We start from the raw sequence: 19,860 nt of genomic DNA, 5'->3' as shown, positions 1-19,860 counted from the left end.
CAGGCACTAAATATGCTGTTGCTACAGTAGCAACATCAGAAATTGCCCAGAGAAATTACACAAAACTGAATGACAGGAGAAAATTTCATAATCACTTTATAAGTACAACCCTTCAGTATAGCCCAATCTCCTTCCACCTGAGAAAAATTGAGATGAGTTTGGATTGAGAATGTTAATTGGAAATTGATATGCTTGGTTTTCTGGCACAGTATTTAAATGTTGTCAGGGTTGTCTTCTTTTCCAAGAAAGCTACAAAAAGTTAACTTATCTCCTTTTTCCCCTCCAAAATGAAAGCTTAGATTCTAGAGAGTACAAACCAAATCTGTAGAGAAAATCCTAAAATTGCAAGCTCCATAGTTATGAATTGACCCTAATAATAGCTTTTATTATTTAGATGTAATAAAAATTCTAATGATCTGCAGAACAGCGAAATCTCTAGTTTAGCAGGAGATTGAAATATTTTTTGGATTGTGCTATATGAAAGCCATCAGAGACAATAGAGTCTTGATAGATATCCACTCTAACATTTGCAAAAAGCATTAACAATATATCACACTTCACTGCCAGCTGCAAACCCATAATATTATTCACAAATTATCTATTTAAGATTGGGGAGCCAGAGACATTTTTGTAATGCTAACATATTAAGACATCCCCTCCAGAGAGGTTCTATAGAACCTTTGCCTGCATTTTTCATTCACCTTACTGCTTGACCATGTGATGATTTTGAAATTGTTGCCTGGCTACACCAATCCCTATTTCCTAGAGTATTATCTGTCAGTGCCCAGAGGGGTTATGTTCAAGAGTGTTACTTCCTAAAACTGGACCATAGTTTATATAATTTATCGAAGGAAGTTTTTAAAACCATTAAAAATACTTCTAACTGTTAGTTGATTCATTCTGAGGGGGAAAAAAGTATTACTTTGAATAATGAAATGCTAATAAGACCAGAAAAATTGAAATTGAATATCATGCAAATAACATGGGCATAGGGATTATTATTTAAGACGTACCTTTATTCTTATTAGTTTGATTAACAAATGATATAAAAAATTGTCGAATAGAAAAAAATTAAGTAAATTTATACCAGATGCTTTTATAGAGACCTAAAACTTTTAAGTATCCCAAAGGAAATAGAATTAATTTATGATGAGATAGGAGTCTTTGATATCTCTATTAAGACTATAACAAGAAAGAGGCATATGGTGGAGAAATATCAGTAAGGTAGACATGTCTGGCTAAGTGGTGTAAAATGAAAGCATTAATTAAGACATGTGAACAATAATAATAACAATTGCAGCAGCAGCAGCAAGAGCAGCAGTAATGATGGTAATAATAATTAAAAGCCAAGGTGAACCAAAAAAAGGAAGTGAGGATGGGTAAGGGTCATTCTACATGGTTATGATTTTATCCAAACAATAATCAATCACTAAACATAACTCAATAGACCTAGTCTTGACAGCAGATTGGATTAACACTGTTTCTTTTATTAGAATTAGATTGCTGGAGAGTAAGGGATCAGATTAGGCTGCTAGGCACTGAAGAGGAAGCAAGAAAGTAGGGTCAGAAGGCCTATCTTGGGAGAAGGCACAGGGATGGGAAGAAATCATAAGGTCGTATTTTTAAGTTCTTGTTAGACAAAGATGGGACAGAGATTTGTGACTCAGGAGTTCATTTTGGTTACATTCTTTGCTCTGTGTCAACATTTCTTGGAGCGTTTGATAAATAATAAGATTGACAAATTTGACTTGCACTTTTCTCTTTTTACCTGCCTGTCTGTCCATCTGATGAAATTTGAATAAGAAATAGGTATCTATCAAATTGGAAATCAATGCATCAGCTTTCATTTATCTTCAGAGACAGCACACAGCTGTGGTTAAGAGTATTAGCTTTAGAATCAAATAGACCTGAGTATGAGCCTAGGCTCAGTTTCCTCATCTTTAAGACTAGATCAAGAATGATTACTTTGTATAGCTGATGTGATAAGTCAGTGAGATGGTGCCTGTAAGCCGTAAGCACTTAACCTGTCTCACAGTGGGCATTTAAAAATCTTTAGACAATGTGTTATTAAAACTCTGAATATTTTTATTATTATTGATTCGAAATAAAAATAAAGTGGAATGGCAGAATTTGTTTATGTTAATAGGGAAAAATGCAATACATTATTCTAACATTCATTGGGTATCTTTAAACACTTGAAGGAAAAGATTATTCTCCTATTAAAAATATGATAAATAATAATCTCAAAACAACATCCTCAGAGATATATATTCATATGAATAAGTATTTTACTGTATGTAATTTTCATATCCTAATGAAATTCAGATCAGAATTAATATATAATGAAAAAATAGTTTTTATGAATAACTTATTCCTGTTGTTGAGAAAGTTGGCAAGTGATGTGTATAGTATATTTAAGAAGCCCGCAGTATTCTCAGCTACTCCATTCGACTTTTAGTTAATGCAGTGGAGGGTTTCTACTTGACAGTGAGAAAAGAACATTACACAAGTCACCATGTTCTGCAGTTTTCTTGCCAGCCTGCTTTATGCTCATTTAACTTTTAATAATTACCGTATGCCTGGCTAGATTTCAAACTACAAAGGGAGAATTCAACTTTGCTATTCCACATTACCCTTAGCTTTTAAACAAGAAGGATTTAAAAAAGGAATATTGGCCCTGAAGTAATCTTTCCTCCATGAAACAACCAAAGAAGGGAAACCCCTTAGATGGAATTTAGAGATTAAAAGTTTTTTTTCCAGGTAACAAGTAATCAAGACTGCTGCTTCTTTTACTTGCCAGAAATTGAGCACTTCCATTACTGGGTAGAATGTGATTGTTTTGTCAAACTTACAGTCCTGCTGAGAACAATCAGAAATGATGAATAAAATACACACACACACACACATACACATACCCCCCACATATACACACACTACATATATTTAAGGATATCTTAGAAATGAAGAAGCAAAGAGAACAGAAAAGACTAAAGCTTTGTAGAAAAGAAAACCTCTAGAGATAACAATCTTCATTCTCTTTTTTTCTGAAAGATGTTGTCAATTTTGAGCCTAGGCTGAATGAAGTTTTGTTTAGTGAGCCTCAAATACAAGATTACTTTTCTCTCAAAATATTTGCCAAATTCTAACAGTATCTGTGAAGCTAACAAATCTGTGTTTAAAAACAGATGTGGGGAGGGGGTTTCCCAAAGTCTCTTAGTTCTGGGCGGGGAGGAAGATGCATAATGGTCTCGATTAAAAGCTCTTGATTTTAAAAGTGCCTTGCTCTAGGAACCGGGTTAAATCAGAACTACATTGTCTTACTGTAAAGTGCAATACAGCCTTGACTCAGCTTAGTCCCTGACTGGATAAAGAGGATCATTATCCTCCTGAGTCCATAATAACTAGCAGAAGAAATGATTAACATCCTCTGGTGAAAGGTAAAATCATCTGGAGCCATCATGTCTGTCATTCAAACAAAAAAACGTTAGGTATGACAAGAAATATGATCATATAACCAAACTCCAAGAGAAAAACTAGACTGTAGAACATACTTACAATTGATTTAGATATTGTAGTAAAATGACATGGCTTTCAAATAACCCTATTATGCTAAAAAAGAAACAGATGAAATATAGATAAAAATGGGAAAATTTCATCAGAAAATTAGAATCTAGAAAAAGCAAATAGAAATTTCAGAAATAAAAAAATATATGAAATTAAGTAACAATGGATACAGCTAACATAAATTAGACACAGAACAAGACAGGATTAAAGAATGGGAAGAAAGACTAGTAGAATATATCTCAAAATAAGACATATATAGAAGAAGAATGGAAGTAGGAATAAGAATGGAGCAGATATTTGGGATTTAGTGACTATGTAACACACACATAATTAGATTTCAGATGAAGGAAAGAAAAGAGAAAAAACATACATCAAAAATAAACAGGAAACTCAATTTTGTCATTAGTTACATTAAAAGCAAATGGATTAAATACTATCTTTAGTGAAAGACTAAGAAAGTGAAAATGAAAAGCAAAAATCTAAATTTATGTTGATTACAAGGGCTATACCTTAAATATAAGGACAGTGAATGGCTTAAAATAAAAGGAAACACAACAAATACTAATCAAAGGAAACCTGGTATAACTATATTAGCATCAGACAAATAGTCTTTAAGGTAAATATTATTACCAAGATATTAAGAGACATTTTATAAGTATAAATGAGTTAGCCTAAAAGGAAGATATGCAGTTTTAAATCTGCATATTTCCAATAATATATTTTAAAAATGAAGCAAGCATTAAAAGAACTAAAAAGATGTAGAAATATGTCAGTATCACTAAGAATATAGAATGTCTGTAGAAATTTGGATTGACATATATCTTTTATATGACATATATAACTTTATATAACTTTTATATATATGACATATATAACTTTTTTTTCCACTTTGTACTTTATTTAAAATTAATTAAATGATAAACACAATTATAGGTAAATGGCAATTCGGTACATTTGAATAACATTTAAAAAATTACATATTCACAAGTACATAGATCCTTTACCAACATCAAACATTTTAGTCTATGTAGTCAAAGTCTTCTGGAATTCCAAAGTTTTTATCAATTTTATTTTCTTCGAAACCAAATTTTCTTTTGGCCCAAGATTTTATTGCAAATATATTATCAGTCCATCTGTTAGCAGCTTCTTTGGCTATTTTATTTGCTTGACGTATTTCTTCCACAACTTGTGGGTCACATTCCTTGTATTCTTCTACTTCTGCCTTTAGCTGTTCCCTTTGGTCTCGAAGTGAAGAAAGCTCTTTTGCTAGCATGGTTCATTCTTCTGTTTCATGTAGGCCAATTTTAGCTTTCTCAATGCTTTTCTGTAGATTTGTGTGCTTCTGGTTTCCCTGAGATTCCAGAACCTCCAACTTGCATTTCCTCGCAAGAAGAGCTTTACTTGGAAAAGCCCAGTAATAATTAAACGTTCCAATCCTCTCACAGTCAACCATACCATCATCAACCAAACTTTGAAGGACTTCTTTCACTGACATAGCAGTAATGCCTTTCTCTTTGGGAGCAATCTTCTCCATGTCTTTTAATTGAAATACATCTTTCGTCTCAAAAAATATTTCCATCATGCGGCTCTCTTCTCCTCTGCACTTAATCCTTTTTTTTTCGACATGGCTCGGGCGGCGGGTCTTCCGGTGGCGGGGCCAGAGCGGGAGGCGAGGGGCAGGCTGACATATATAACTTTTAATTGACATATTCAGAACACTATGCCTAGCAACATCTAAACTCATTTTCTTTTCAAGTGCCCAGTATATCTTCACTATAATTGATTATGTGTTGGGTCAAAACAAGCTCCAACAAATATAAAAATCTTGAAATTATTCAGAGCATGGTCTCTGTTTACAGTATAAATAAGATGGAAAAGAATAACAAGCAGGTAACTGCCTGTTTGGTAAGCTGACTTATATACTTCTAAATAATCAGTAGATGAAGAGGAGCCTTTAATAAAAATTAGAAGACATTTTGGGACGCCTGGGTGGCTCAGTTGGTTAAGTGGCTGCCTTCGGCTCAGGTCATGATCCCAGCGTCCTGGGATCGAGTCCCACATCGGGCTCCTTGCTTGGCGGGGAGCCTGCTTCTCCCTCTGCCTCTGCCTGCCACTCTGTCTGCCTGTGCTTTCTCTCGCTTCTCTCTCTATGACAAATAAATAAATAAATAAAATCTTTAAAAAAAAAAAATAAAAAAAAATTAGAAGACATTTTCATCTGAAAGATAATTAATGATATGATATATCAGAAGTTGTGGTACTGAGCTAAAGCAATATTAAGAGGGAAATTTAGAGATTTTAATGCATATATTAAAAAATAATAAAAGCTCAAAGTCAGTGATTTAAACTTCTTTCTCAGAAAAGTAGAAAATAGGAACAGCAAGCCAAATCCAAATAGAGTAGGAAGAAGGAAACAATAAAAATGAGACCAGAAATCAATGAAAAGGAAAATGAGTATGTAATAAAATAGATGAAATAAAAGTTGGTTCCTTGAAAACATTAGTAAAATTGATAAACCCTTAGAAAGACCTGTCAAGGGAAAAAAATAGAGAATATACAAATTACTTATGTCAAGAATGAAATAGGAGACATTACTACAGAGCCAATTGACATTAAGAAGAAAATAAGAAAATATTCTAAACAACTTCATGGCAATACATTTAATATTTAGAAACAAAATCAATTCTTCAAAAATAAAATTCACCAAAATTGACAGAAGAAATGAAACATTTCTTAGCCAATATAAGAATATTGGCTAAAGAAGTTGAGTCTATTAATAAAAGCCTTACCACAAAAAACTGAGGTGGTCTCATAAATAGAGTTTTACAAATATGGAAGAAAGAAATAAGCATGAATACTTCCTACTCTTCTTATGAAGCAGTATAATCTTGTTCCCTAAAGTGATAAAATCATTAAATGAAAGAAAATTATAAGCCCATGTCTTTCATCTGTTCAGATATACAAATCCTATCCAAAACATTAGTTAATTGAGTCTAGCAACATGACAATAGGATGGCATACCACAGCTTTATTCCAAAAGTGTTTAGTATTCAGCAAAAATAAAAAATATATAATTTATCATATAAAGAGATGCAAAAAGTATATAATGAAATTCATAAGAATTTATTATTTATCATAAAATTCTTAACAAATTCTTAGCTTTCTTAAATTCATAAGGATTATCTACAAAAAATTAAAACTACTAGAGCAAAAATAACACTTGTGTGACAGTAAGGGACAATTTCTCCTGAGACCGAGAATGTGACATTAAAGTCTACCATAACTATTTTTATTCAACACTGAATTGAAGATCTTAGTTGGTATATTAATGGCAAAACCAAACAAAACCCCAGATAAACAAACAAAGAGGCATGTGTAGTGGAAAGGAAGAAATAAAATATTCACATTATATATAGATGATATGATTTTGTAAAAAATTTAAATGAACCTAGAAACAAGCCATTATGATTTAAATGTGAATTTAGCAAGATTTCAGGATATAAAAAATTGATTAGAATTGATAAGTGACTTTGGCACAATATCTGGATAAAAGATCCTTTGCTAACATGGATCTCTGTTTTTATATACCAGCAACAAATAACTAGAAATTGACATTTAAGGAATTATACCATTTTATAACAGTAATAGGACACAACATATGTCTGAGAGTAAATTTAATGTAAGATATAAAATTACACACATTTTAAACTGAAAAACCACAATTCATTCTTAGAAGAAATTAAAAATCTAAATAAATGGGGCAATATACCATGACCATAGATCGGAAGATCCAGTATTATAAAGATGTTGGTTTGTCCTAAATTGAGCCATAGATTCAAGATGATTACAGTGAAAATCCCAGCATTTTCCCCCCAGCATAATTAACGTAAATTGTACACTGTAGTTCAGGTGTGCAATATAGTGAGTCAATAATTCTGTACATTACTCAGTGCTCATCACAGTAAATGCACTCTTAATCCCCTTGACCTATTTCACCCATCCCCTCCCCACACCCACCTCCCCTCTGGTAACCATCAGTTGTTCTCTATATTTAAGAGTCTGTTTTCTTGTTTTCCTCTTTCTTTGTTTGTTTTGTTTCCTAAATTCCACATGAGTGAAATCATGGTATTTGTCTTTCTATGACTGACTTATTTAACTTAGCATTATGCCCTCTGGATCCATCCATGTTGTTGCAAATGGAAACCTCCTGAATGGGAGAAGATACTTGCAAAGAACATAGCCAATAAATGGCTAGTATTCAAAATCTATAAAGAACTTATAAGCCAACACTCCCCATCCCCAAAATAATGTAATTAAAACATGGGCAGAAGATATAAACAGACATTTCTCCAAAGAAGATATCCAGATGGCCAAAAGACACATGAAAAGATGCTCAGCATCACTAATCATCAGGGAAATGCAAATCAAAACCACAATGAGCTATCACCTCACAACTGTTAGAATGGCTAAAATCAAAAACACAAGAAACAGCAAGTATTGGCAAGGATGCAGAGAAAAAGGAACCCTCTTGCACTCTTAGTGGGAATGCAGACTGGTACTGCCACTGTGGAAAACAGTATGGAGGTTCCTTAAAAATTAAAAATAGAACTACCATATGATCTAGTAATTCCACTATTGGGCATTTAACCAAAAAATACAAATACAGTAATTTAAAAAGATATATGCACCACTGTGTTTATCACAGCATTATTTACAGTAGCCAAATTATGGAAACAACCCAGTGTTTTATTGATAGTTGAATGGATAAAGAAGAGTGGTATATATACACAATGGAATATTACTCAGCTATAAAGAAGAATGAAATGATGCCAAAATTCAAGCACTTTTAATGGAAGTTCACAAGCTGATTCTAAAATTTTATATGTAAGTGCGAAGCACCCAAGACAGTCAAAATAATGTTGAAGGACAAAGATGGAGGACCTATTCTATCAGATTGAAGACTTATTTTGAAGCTGTAGTGATTAAGAGTGTGATATTGAGGCAAGGATAGATAATAGACCAATGGAACAGAATACAACATTCAGAAACAAACCCACACATAAACAGACAATTTTATGAAAGATGACATTGCAGTGCAGTGGGAAAAGGAGAGTATTTTAAAGTAAATGATGCTGATTAATTGGGATACTCATAAAAATATGAATTGCCACTACTACCTCATATTATATAAAAATAAATTCCAGATAAATTGCAATTATAAATTTACAGGCCAAGAGATATAATTTTAAAATAAATCAGAAGAGAAAAATTTGATGACTAAGCAAAGATTTCTTAATGCTCTAAGGATAAAATGAAGAACTATTTGCCAAAAGACACTATCAAGATAGTAAAACGGCAAGCCAAACCACAGAGTGGAAAAAGATGTTTTTCAATACATGTAAATACATAGGTGTTTTCAATACAAAGGTCTTACATCCAGAATGTATAAACTCTACAAATCAATAATGAAAAGCCAACATGATTTCATTTATCTTGTGTTTAAAACTAGGCACGACTAAGCTGTGGTGTAAAAACAGGGTAGTTATTACCCTTGGCTGGACTGGAGCCTGAGAGGAGCTCTGGGGTCCTAGAGTTACATTTCTTTTTTTTTCTTCTTCTTCTTGGCATGCAGGGGGAGAGGGAGAGAGAGAATCTTAAGTGGAGCTTGATTTCATGACCCTGAGATCATGACCAGAGCTGAAATCAAGAGTTGGACGCTTAACTGACTGAGCCACCAAGGCGCCCCTAGAGTTCTATTTCTTTATCTAAGTATTGGAGACATGTATGTGTTCATTTTGAGAAGAGTCATTGTGATTTATGCAACTTTTGTATGTATGTTAAACTTCAACAAACAAACAAAACCAAACACAGCGAACAGTAGTGCCCTCAGATACAGATGTGTTACTGTGCATCAGAGAGCTCTAGAAGAAAGCCAGGGTAGCTGCTTATGGGAAGGCATTTCTTAATTCCAAATGTTGTGGTCATTGGACACCAAATGTGGTAGATCACACATTAGCAAAAAAGTAGTGTGAGCAAGAATTTACAACACGTTATGTGTTTACACATGTACTCATTATGAACATTGTAAAATATATGTCTAGTACGTCATACCTCCTATGTACATGATTTGTACATGATGAACATGTGACCACAATTAAGTGTATAAAGGATGAAATAAAGATAAAATAAGCAAAATTTTAAAAAATTAGTTTTTTCCATCCATCATATAAAATCCCATTTAAAAAAAACTCCTTTAAAAAGAAAAGAGCGTGAAAGGCATGTGATTCAATATGTCAGCTACAATTAGGTCATCACTGCCTTTACCTCATATTGTCTCAGATGCTGAGCTTATACTAGGAATAAAAGTATTCAGCTCAGCTATTTTTGCATTTACTTGTGCTTGTATTATTTATGCTATCTTCAATCTGCAGTTTCTTTGAAAGAATCGTTTAAAGCCATTTGTCCATTTTGTGGGGGTGTGATTTAGTTCAAACTAAATGAGATAAGCCATAAATTCATTTAGCTAGGCACATGATATAAACTGTAAGTCATGGCAACACTTCAAAGGTGCCACATGATATCTGACCAGTAAATCCACACACTAAATGCATCTAAACAAATTTGTTTCTCTTAAGGCAGAAATTCTAGTATTTTCTCCCCATTCCCAGTGAATTGTCTTGAGGGCACCCAGAATACATATACTTCTTGATGGGTAAGTGAAGTCACAGTTTCCCTCATGAAGTTAGTGGAATTACATCTGGGACTAGGAAGAAGTGTGTAGCTCCGGGTGAACTTCTCTGTGCCCGACCCATAGATTAAGGGTGATCAAGGACTACTGGAATGCTTTTATCACCGTATCTCCACTAGGTAGAAAGCAAGGTTGTCATGAAACTTTTTTTTCTCTCTAAATTTTCAGAGTAAGAGCCGTGGACTAGAAGTCCCACAGATTGTTGTGGTTCTCATTCTGTCTGTATTTAGTTCTGTTGCTATGACAAATCTCTTCTTGGGCATGTTATTTTATCTATCTCAATCTAATTTCTTCTGCATAAAATGAGGGGTTTGTAAAAAGTGAACACAAAGTTCCTTCTAGTTATAATATGTTATGACCCAGATTGTGTCCTCCTAAAATTTGTATGTTGAGGTTCTAATCCCTAACACTCTATAATCCCCCTAAAATTTGTATATTGACATTCTAATCCCTAACCTCACAATGTGACTATATTTGGAGATAGGGCCTTCAGAGAGGGAATCAAGTTAAAATGAGGTCAAAGTGTTGGATCTAAGCTAATAAGATTGAGGTTAGGACACAGATACAGAGAATAGACATGGGAAGACTCAGAGAGAAGATGACCATCTCTAAGCTGAAGAGACTGGCTTCAGGAGAAACCAACCTTGCTGACAACTCAATTTCAGACATCTAACTTCTAGAATGGTGAGAAAATAAATTCTATTGTTTAAGGCACCCAATCTGGTACTTTGTTATGGCAGCCTTAGAAAATAAATACAATAAGTACGTTTTATCCCCCAGCTTGATGTAGATATAATTGACGTGTAACATTGTGTAAGTTTAAGGTGCACAATGCAATGATTCAACACATACATATATTGCAAAATGATTACTGCTAATTATTACTACTAATAAAGTTAGTTAACACATCCATTACCTCACATAGTTACCATTTTGTGTGTGTGTGTGTGTGTGTGTGTGTGGTGAGAGCTTTTAAGATCTACTATTTTAGCAGCTTTCAAAAATACAATATAGTATCAACATGCTGTGTATTACATCCCCAGAACTTATTTATCTTATAACCGGAAGTGTGGACACTTTGACCACCTTCACCGATTTCCCCTGGACAATACGTAAACTTGTAGAACACACACCATCTGCTTATAATTGAACTTGGATTTAAAACCAACAACCTGGGGCACCTGGGTGGCTCAGTGGGTTCAAGCCTCTGCCTTGGGCTCAGGTCATGATCCCAGGGTTCTGGGATGGAGCCCAGTATCGGCTTTCTGCTCAACAGGGAGCCTCCTTCCTCCTCTCTCTCTCTTCCTGCCTCTCTGCCTGCTTGTGATCTGTCAAAGAAATAAATAAAATCTTAAAAAAAAAATAAAACCAACAACCTGAATCTAAGTTACCTCTATGAAGTAACTGAGCACAGAAGAGGTAACTAAATTTATTATCTCTATCTAGAAATAAATACTTGAACTCTTAAACTTGCTTGATAAGAACTATACTTCCCTCTCCTTCTAACTGTAAACTTAAGACTATTAGTTCACAGATTTTTCCTTACAAACATTATACCATTAGTCAGGTTGGGCTGACTAAGGCCCAGAGGCCCAGAGAATCCAGAGGTGGTATGGGTCATGGCCATGGTGGTTTTGCTGTTACTGTTTAATATTTATGGAGTACCCAAAGCTATGTGGGAAGATTACACAGTGTTTTCTTGCGTGATGCCCAAGTTTCATCTGGTGAAATACTTTTTTTTTTTTAAAAATACTTCTTTACTTGCTCAGTCACCAAATATTCTCTTAAAGAAACAAGTTACCTTATTTGAATTTATAAAAACCTGATTAGTTTTCATCCCACTTATATCCTAGTAACTATTTTCCAATAAAACATCTGGTGTCCAGATAGGATGGCACTAAATCACATTTATATCTGAGAAACTAAAAGAATGTGAAACACCAAATAGGTTGTTTGCTCAAGGAGAATGGACTAACATAGTTAATTGGATTCTCTCCTTGTCTTTCTGATAGCCCAAGGCTGTTTTGGGAAGTTAAAAAAGGCATATGTGAGGAAAGATATTAGACAGTAATGCTAAATCTTTGCATAATCCATTTAACAAATTACTTCTTTTAAACTGAGGTGTGCTGTCAAAGGAAGGGAACACATTCAGTCGAATGTTAAAAGAATAATAGGATCGCTTGCTTCATGTGCAGTAATGGTAGGCAGGTAAAAATAACTGGCAGGGAAAGGGGAGGTATTTTGGACTCTAGGCTCTGGTGGAAGTTCTACACTTCTTATTGGGGGAGCTTTTCTGCTCTTCTGCGCTGGAAAATGAGCAAAGGAATGGACTTTTCCATAGCTGATGGATTTATCGGCAGAATGAGGAGCTAGTCCTAAGTGGTTTTCAAAGTGTGCTCTCTCCACTCAGGGCAACCTGGGGACAAGGGTACCTGGAGGATTAGGGAGCAGGTGGTCTTTGCATCTCTCACCCAGGGATGTCAACCAGGAAAGTTCTACTTTTGCTGTTTTGTGTATTGAGCTTTATTTAAAGATATCCTTTGATTAAAGTGTTTCGAAACCAAAACAACTTCGGGGACTGGTTTTAGTACTGCTCTTGCTAATCTGAGCAGAGTTTTGTGCTTGGAAACTTCTAGTCCAATGCTCTTACTCTGACAGTGTTTACACAGATGCTTAAAGCTAAATGGAGTCTGGTTTTGTGCTGGTGGAGAACTATTTAGTCTGTGTGACTGTTAGAAAGAAGGCAAAGAGGGCACCTGGGTGGCTCAGGGGGTTAAGCCTCTGTCTTCGGCTCAGGTCATGATCTCAAGTTCCTGGGATCAAGGCCCACATAGGGCTCTCAGCTCAGCAGAGAGCCTGTTTCCCCACCCCCTCTCTGCCTGCCTCTCTGCCTACTTGTGATCTCTCTCTTTCTCTGTGTCAAATAAGTAAATTTTAAAAAATGAAAAAAAAAAAAAAAAGAAAGAAAGAAAGAAAGGAGGCAAAGACATTTCCTTTGGGGCTATGACCCTGTTCAGAGTTTCTAAGGTAGCTGGTCATTTCTCAGTATGAGGTTTTAAAATTTAACCTGGTAAGTAAAGGCATTAAAACATCTCACAGTGCTTTTCTTGTCCCTTAAAACCTTAATATAGATCTTCGACCACCTTTATCTTGAAGCAGGATGTGTTTTGTACTCAGAAATTCCATTTGACAGCTAGCATCATCAACCTGGTCATAATGGATTCAAGGAATAAAGGGTTTATTTTCCTCACAGAAAAGAAGCTTGAGGTAGTTAGTTCTGAGGAAAGCTGGGAGACTGATGTGATGATTCCACGATGTTACCCGGGACCCTAGCTTTTTGTAATTTACAGCTGTGGTATTCTTAGCACTGGCTTCCATCCTCAGAGTCATAAAATCATTGCCAAAGACTGAGTCAACATGTCCATATTCCAGATGAGAGGAAGGGGGAAAGGCAGAGGGCAGCAGCTTTGTTAGAGATGCTGTCATCTTTTTAAGGATTCTCCCTGGAAAGCACATCCAACCACATTTACTGCCATCTTATTGGCTAGACTCACACCTGTTGCTAAGACTCTCTGGGCCACATTTGGCTGCAAAGGAGGGAGGGAATTTTCTTTCTTTCTTTCTTTCTTCCTTCCTTCCTTCCTTCCTTCCTTCCTTCCTTCCTTCCTTCCTTCTTTCTTTCTTTAAATCATAGGATCTTGCTGCCAACAACAAAATTGGAATTTTGTATTTAAGAAAAAGGAAGACTAGCTATTAGATGGGTACTTGACAGTCATACTCACAGATGTCCTGGTCACTGTAGTAATGTCTCTTTCTCTTCATCTTCCTTCTTTCATAGCATAAACTATAGAAACAGAAAGGTGTCAGAGGGAGATTTTCCAGTTACTAGAAATTAAGCTATATAATTTCATTCTGACAGTGAATCAGACTTTCTTTCTTATTAAAATAACTTATTCACCAGATAACTTATTATATTTTAATATGAATATTCCCTCCCCAACTATCACCAAATTTAATAATATCCAAATTTTGTCTTTATTCCTTAATTTAGTCAAAGTATGTAAATGATTACCTCTCCATTGAACAGATGTAATTTCATGGACTCTGATTCTTTCAATATTAAAGAATTTTTTTATACCTATGAAAAGTTAAGGAAAACATATATCTAGGCATTAAATACAGTGGCTTTCAATAATTTCCAAGGTTCACCTGTGGTCTGAAATTATTACTAAAAGTGAAAATATGGATTTTATATGGAAAGTACTAGTTGATAGGAATATTAGAACACTTTACCAAGAAGATTATTGCCTCTATTTTATACATATAGAACTAAGGCACCTATGGTGAATGCTATGAAATGTGTAAGCCTGATGATTCACAGACCTGTACCCCTGGGGCAAATGATACATTATATTTTAGTAAAAAAAAAAAAAAAGAATTAAGGCACCAATTGGTTAAGTGGTAGCTTCAGAGGCAAAGATGTATTAGTGAGAGAGCCAAAAATAAAACTCAGGATTCCTGATTCCTACTTCCATAGTGTAATAATTGAAGAACTCAGTAAATTAACATATTGCCTTTAGAGCCTGTAGATTATAAATTAATAAAGTCAATATAAATTAAAATTCAATTGAGATACATGAATGTTGTCTCAGGCATTAGAGCTCTTAGATTATATCAGTAAAAATGATTAAGGTTTTGAAAAGGAGCCACTATTCAGAATTAATAATCTTTCGCTCAAAAACTAAGTCATTCATTCATTCATTTGCTCATTCTGCTGTTGGACATTTTGAGCACACCTAAATGAGGACCAGCCATTATGCCATTATTGGACATTTGGACATACATAAATAAATAAGACCTTTTTTTTCTCTCTCTGGAAGGCACTTTTTGGTTGGCAACACTGATTTGCAAATGGATAATGACAACATAATTCTGTCAATGATGTAAGATAGGTATGATCAGAGTGATGACAGAGGGAATGTGAGGAAGAATCTTTTCTTGATATAGTACTTCAGAAGAAATGTCTCAGGAAGGTTGGTCAACAAAGATGAACATGCCAGGGAGAAGGAGCAGAAAAGCTTTATAGTCGTGGAATAAGAATTCCTGGGAATTTAAGGGGTTGAAATGCTTCTTCTTCTTCTCCTTTTTTTTCTTTGCAGAGTTCTGAATTCTCTGAGAAAGACAAAGAGTTCAGGTAGATTGGTATACAACTATGGAAACCTGGCTTAGAGGACAAGGCATAGATGTGCAGCAATGGCCTTTCTAAAACTTGGCTGCAGATCTGGACTTACTCTTTAAGCAACAGGTATAACTGATCATCCTACTTTTATGGGAGCCACCTCTATATAGCTTACTGTGTAAAGGATAGATGATATTTGTGTTTTCTTCAAAACTCACCTATCAGATAAATCCCTCCACTTTCCCAGGGGAAATTGAAACCAGGAGTCATAGAAGCAAAGGGTGTTGTACTAGTGAAGCTCCTTCCATCACACAAAGGTACAGTTAGAGGAAGGGATAAGGTTTTATCTCTGAACCCTTCTTAATATAATTGGAGGACAGCTGATAGAAAAAATAAGGGATTTCTAATATGGAAAATGCCAAATATATGCAAAAGTAGAGCCAATGGTGTAATTGATCCCAATGTACCTATTATTTAGCTTCAACAATTTTTTTAATTTTGCCAAAGATGTACATTTTTGTATTTTAGTTATTGGAGTAGTCGAAAAGTGGTGGCAGATTGAATATACTGCTTACTGGTGCAAAACATGGAGTACAACAGCCAGTGGGTTTATAGAATACAGACCTATGCCAGCCCATGGAAGGTGTTACGGCTCATTTTTTGTGACTTACCTGTCTCCCAACAGAGAACATTTATATACTTCTCTTCCTGTCTCCCATCTCTTCTTTATCCATCTCTACCTCAAGAGCTACTCTAAGCTGGGAAAATTTGAAACCGATTATCCTCTAGTAGCAAGAACACTGGTCTGTGGTAGAAGACATGAGAGAGAAACAATGCCAAGGATTTTTTTTTTTTTTTGGTCATGAACCAGAGGGAGGCAAAAATATTTAGTCTATTTCATTGATGCTTAAGGAGTCATGGATTTAGAGTTGGAAGCATTCTTAACATACATCTTTAAAATATTTTAAATTACGGATGTGTTGATTAAGTCCAGCTTATGGGGCTTCATTCCTGTAGAAGCCCAGTGTATGGGACTTCATTCTTCATTCCATTTTTAAAAAATATTTTATCTATTTATTTGACAGGTCACAAGTAGGCAGAGAGGCAGGCAGAGACAGAGAGGGAAGCAGGCTCCCTGCCAAGCAGAGAGCCCAATGTGGGGCTCGATCCCAGGATCCTGGGATCATGACGTGAGCCAAAGGCAGAGGCTTTAACCCACCGAGCCACCCAGGCGCCCCCTTCATTCCATTTTTAAAAGATTTTTTTAAATTTATTTTTTATTTTCAGCATAACAGTATTCATTATTTTTGCACCACACCCAGGGCTCCATGCAATCCGTGCCCTCTATAATACCCACTGCCTGGTACCCTGACCTCCCACTCTCTGCCCCTTCAAAACCCTCAGATTGTTTTTCAGAGTCCATAGTCTCTCATGGTTCACCTCCCCTTCCAATTTACCCCAACTCCCTTCTCTTCACTATCTCCCCATGTCCTCCATGCTATTTGTTATGCTCCACAAATAAGTGAAACCATATGATAATTGACTCTTTCTGCTTGACTTATTTCACTCAGCATAATCTCTTCCAGTCCCATCCATGTTGCTACAAAAGTTGGGTATTCGTCCTTTCTGATGGAGGCATAATACTCCATAGTGTATATGGACCACATCTTCCTTATCCATTCGTCCGTTGAAGGACATCTTGGTTCTTTCCACAGTTTGGTGACCGAGGCCATTGCTGCTATAAACATTGGGGTACAGATGGCCCTTCTTTTACTACATCTGTATCTTTGGGGTAAATACCCAGGAGTGCAATGGCAGGATCATAGGGAAGTTCTATTTTTAATTTCTTGAGGAATCTCCACACTGTTCTCCAAAGAGGCTGCACCAACTTGCATTTCCACCAACAATATAAGAGGGTTCCCCTTTTTCCACATCCCCTCCACACATGTTGTTTCCTGTCTTGCTAATTTTGGCCATTCTAACTGGTGTAAGGTGATATCTCAATGTGGTTTTAATTTGAATCTCCCTGATGGCTAGTGATGATGAACATTTTTTCATGTGTCTGATAGCCATTTGTATGTCTTCATTGGAGAAGTGTCTGTTCATATCTTCTGCCCATTTTTTTATATGATTGTCTGTTTTGTGTGTGTTGAGTTTGAGGAGTTCTTTATAGATCCTGGATATCAACCTTTTGTCTGTACTGTCATTTGCAAATATCTTCTCCCATTCCGTGGGTTGCCTCTTTGTTTTCTTGACTGTTTGCTTTGCTGTGCAGAAGCTTCATTCCATTTTTTAAACCAAAACCAATTTTGCAGTAACTTTCCTCCATTAGTTGTAGTGTTCTATTCTGGAGAGACGCAGAGCAATTTGACCATCCCATTGAATATTTGATAGCTCTTTAGCTATTTGAAAACAGTCTACATTTCTCCCCTTATATTTATCTTCTTTGTTTTGAACACAAAATGCTTTCAAATACTTCTATATTGGGATACTCTCTAAAATTGTCAGAATGCTGCGTTCCCTATTCTGGATGCACCCTAAACTGTCAAATTATTGGTTAAAATGTGATGCTTGGAATTGAGCAGTTTGTTGTACGCAAGTATATTGAGTTTTTTTTTTTTTTTAAACATCGTGAGATGGATGCCTTAGTAAGTGAAATAAAGTTCATGCCCTCAGGGGTCTAAAGGCAGCATTATTGTTTTCAGCCTGAAGTTTGTTTTCCTTTCTTTTTCTTTTCATGGTTCTTTCCTTTCATTTTTCCTTATACTTAAAAGAATCAAAGACAACACATTTCATATTAAGCTTGTGACCAAGTGAAATGGTAGACATCTCTCATGTAAATTGTTTAAGACAGCAGATCTTTCTATCTTCTATGTGTGTCCTTGGTCTTTTTGACTTAAATAAAAATTTTACATTTATTCTCATTAAATTTCAGCTTGTCTCAGCTATTGGAAGAGTTCTGAATCCACTCAGAAGAGTAGCTAACATTTTTAGTTTTGTATTTTTTGTCAAGTTTGATAGACTTGTTCAGTCTAAGTCATTTATAAAAATGTTGAGTAGGATGGAGACCAGCAATTTTCTAAAAATATTCCCCAAAATGGACACAGTAAAATTAGCTCATACTTTTTGGCAGTAATTTGTTAAAACCTAAAAGCCCTGGTAGACTTTTTAAGCACCGCAAAAAAAAAAAAAAAAAAAAAAGACCCTGCTTCACCACCGTGTTTCTTGTTCTTTTGATTGGCATCATTTACCATGTAAGAGTCAAAATTTATTTCTTCAACACCTCAGATTGTGGACATGTGCTTCTGGCCATGAGCAAGTAACAAGAACTGGACTTACCCTCTTACAGTAAATTAGAAAACTATTTACAAAATGTAAAACTGTTTAAAGACATCAGACAACAGACACCACAGGACTGTGACCTTTCAGAGAACGGAAACATAATGTAAATTCTATAATTTCCCCACTTTTGGCTTGGAAACAGTTGCTAAACAATAAGCACAAGGAGGGGAAACCTAAACTGAGGCTGGTAGTCTTACTGAGTTCAGGAGATGGTGATCAGAGGGGGGCAGAGATAGTGAAGTTGCATGGCAAAGTTTTAGAAAGGAAAGAGGCACTCAGAACAAGAGTTCTTCAAATCTATAAGGGAGTTTTCTTGAGTCTTTAATGAATACCAAGTTGTACATGCATAAAGTATATCACACAAGGCTGAGCAAAGAGTAAGCAAGCACTTGTAAGCTCAAAAATATCCAGGGTCTCACAGTAGAGTCAAATCCCTGGCGTGAAGGCTGCCGTCCGCCAACTCAAAGCTTAAAAACAGACCCTGAAGAAACCTGACTGATCTGTAAGTAATAAAACTACTGAAACAAAACCCTATACTCACCAAAGGAACATAATAATACCCAGTATTCAGCAATATGAAAATTAACCATGTCCATCATCCAATGAAAAAAGATATACCAAGAAGAAAAAAAAAGTGATCTAAATGATAAGGAAAAACTAAATAATTGACAAATGATGGAGAAGATGGTACTAACAGACAAGAATGTTAAAAGAGCTATTATTAAACTATGTAAAACTTTTTAAAGGAAAACACCCAACAGGATGAGGAGAGACATGGAAGATACAATAATACCTAAATGGCACCTCTATAGACAAAAATTGCAACACCAGAAATGAAAGTTTCATTGAATGGGATTACCAGCAAAATGGATACTGTAAAGGAAAAGCAAGTAAACTTGAGAACACAGCAATAGAATACGTCAAGAATGAAGAAAGAGGGAACCCAATTTAAGAAGTAAAGAAAATCTCTGACTTGTGGGGCAATATTAAGTCGTTCAATATTTTTGCAATTGGAGCCCCTCGAAGA

At 35.3% G+C, this 19,860-nt stretch overlaps 1 pseudogene; it reads right to left on the bottom strand.

The window, feature by feature from the left end:
* Positions 1-4,582: 4,582 nt before the first annotated feature.
* Positions 4,583-5,190, bottom strand: LOC132023920 (meiotic nuclear division protein 1 homolog; annotated as a pseudogene).
* Between the last annotated feature and the right edge of the window lie 14,670 nt (positions 5,191-19,860).

This window comes from Mustela nigripes, chromosome 8 (assembly GCF_022355385.1).
Source record: "Mustela nigripes isolate SB6536 chromosome 8, MUSNIG.SB6536, whole genome shotgun sequence".
NCBI classification, from domain to species: Eukaryota; Metazoa; Chordata; class Mammalia; order Carnivora; family Mustelidae; genus Mustela; species Mustela nigripes.
This window is presented reverse-complemented; position numbering and strand designations above follow the sequence as displayed.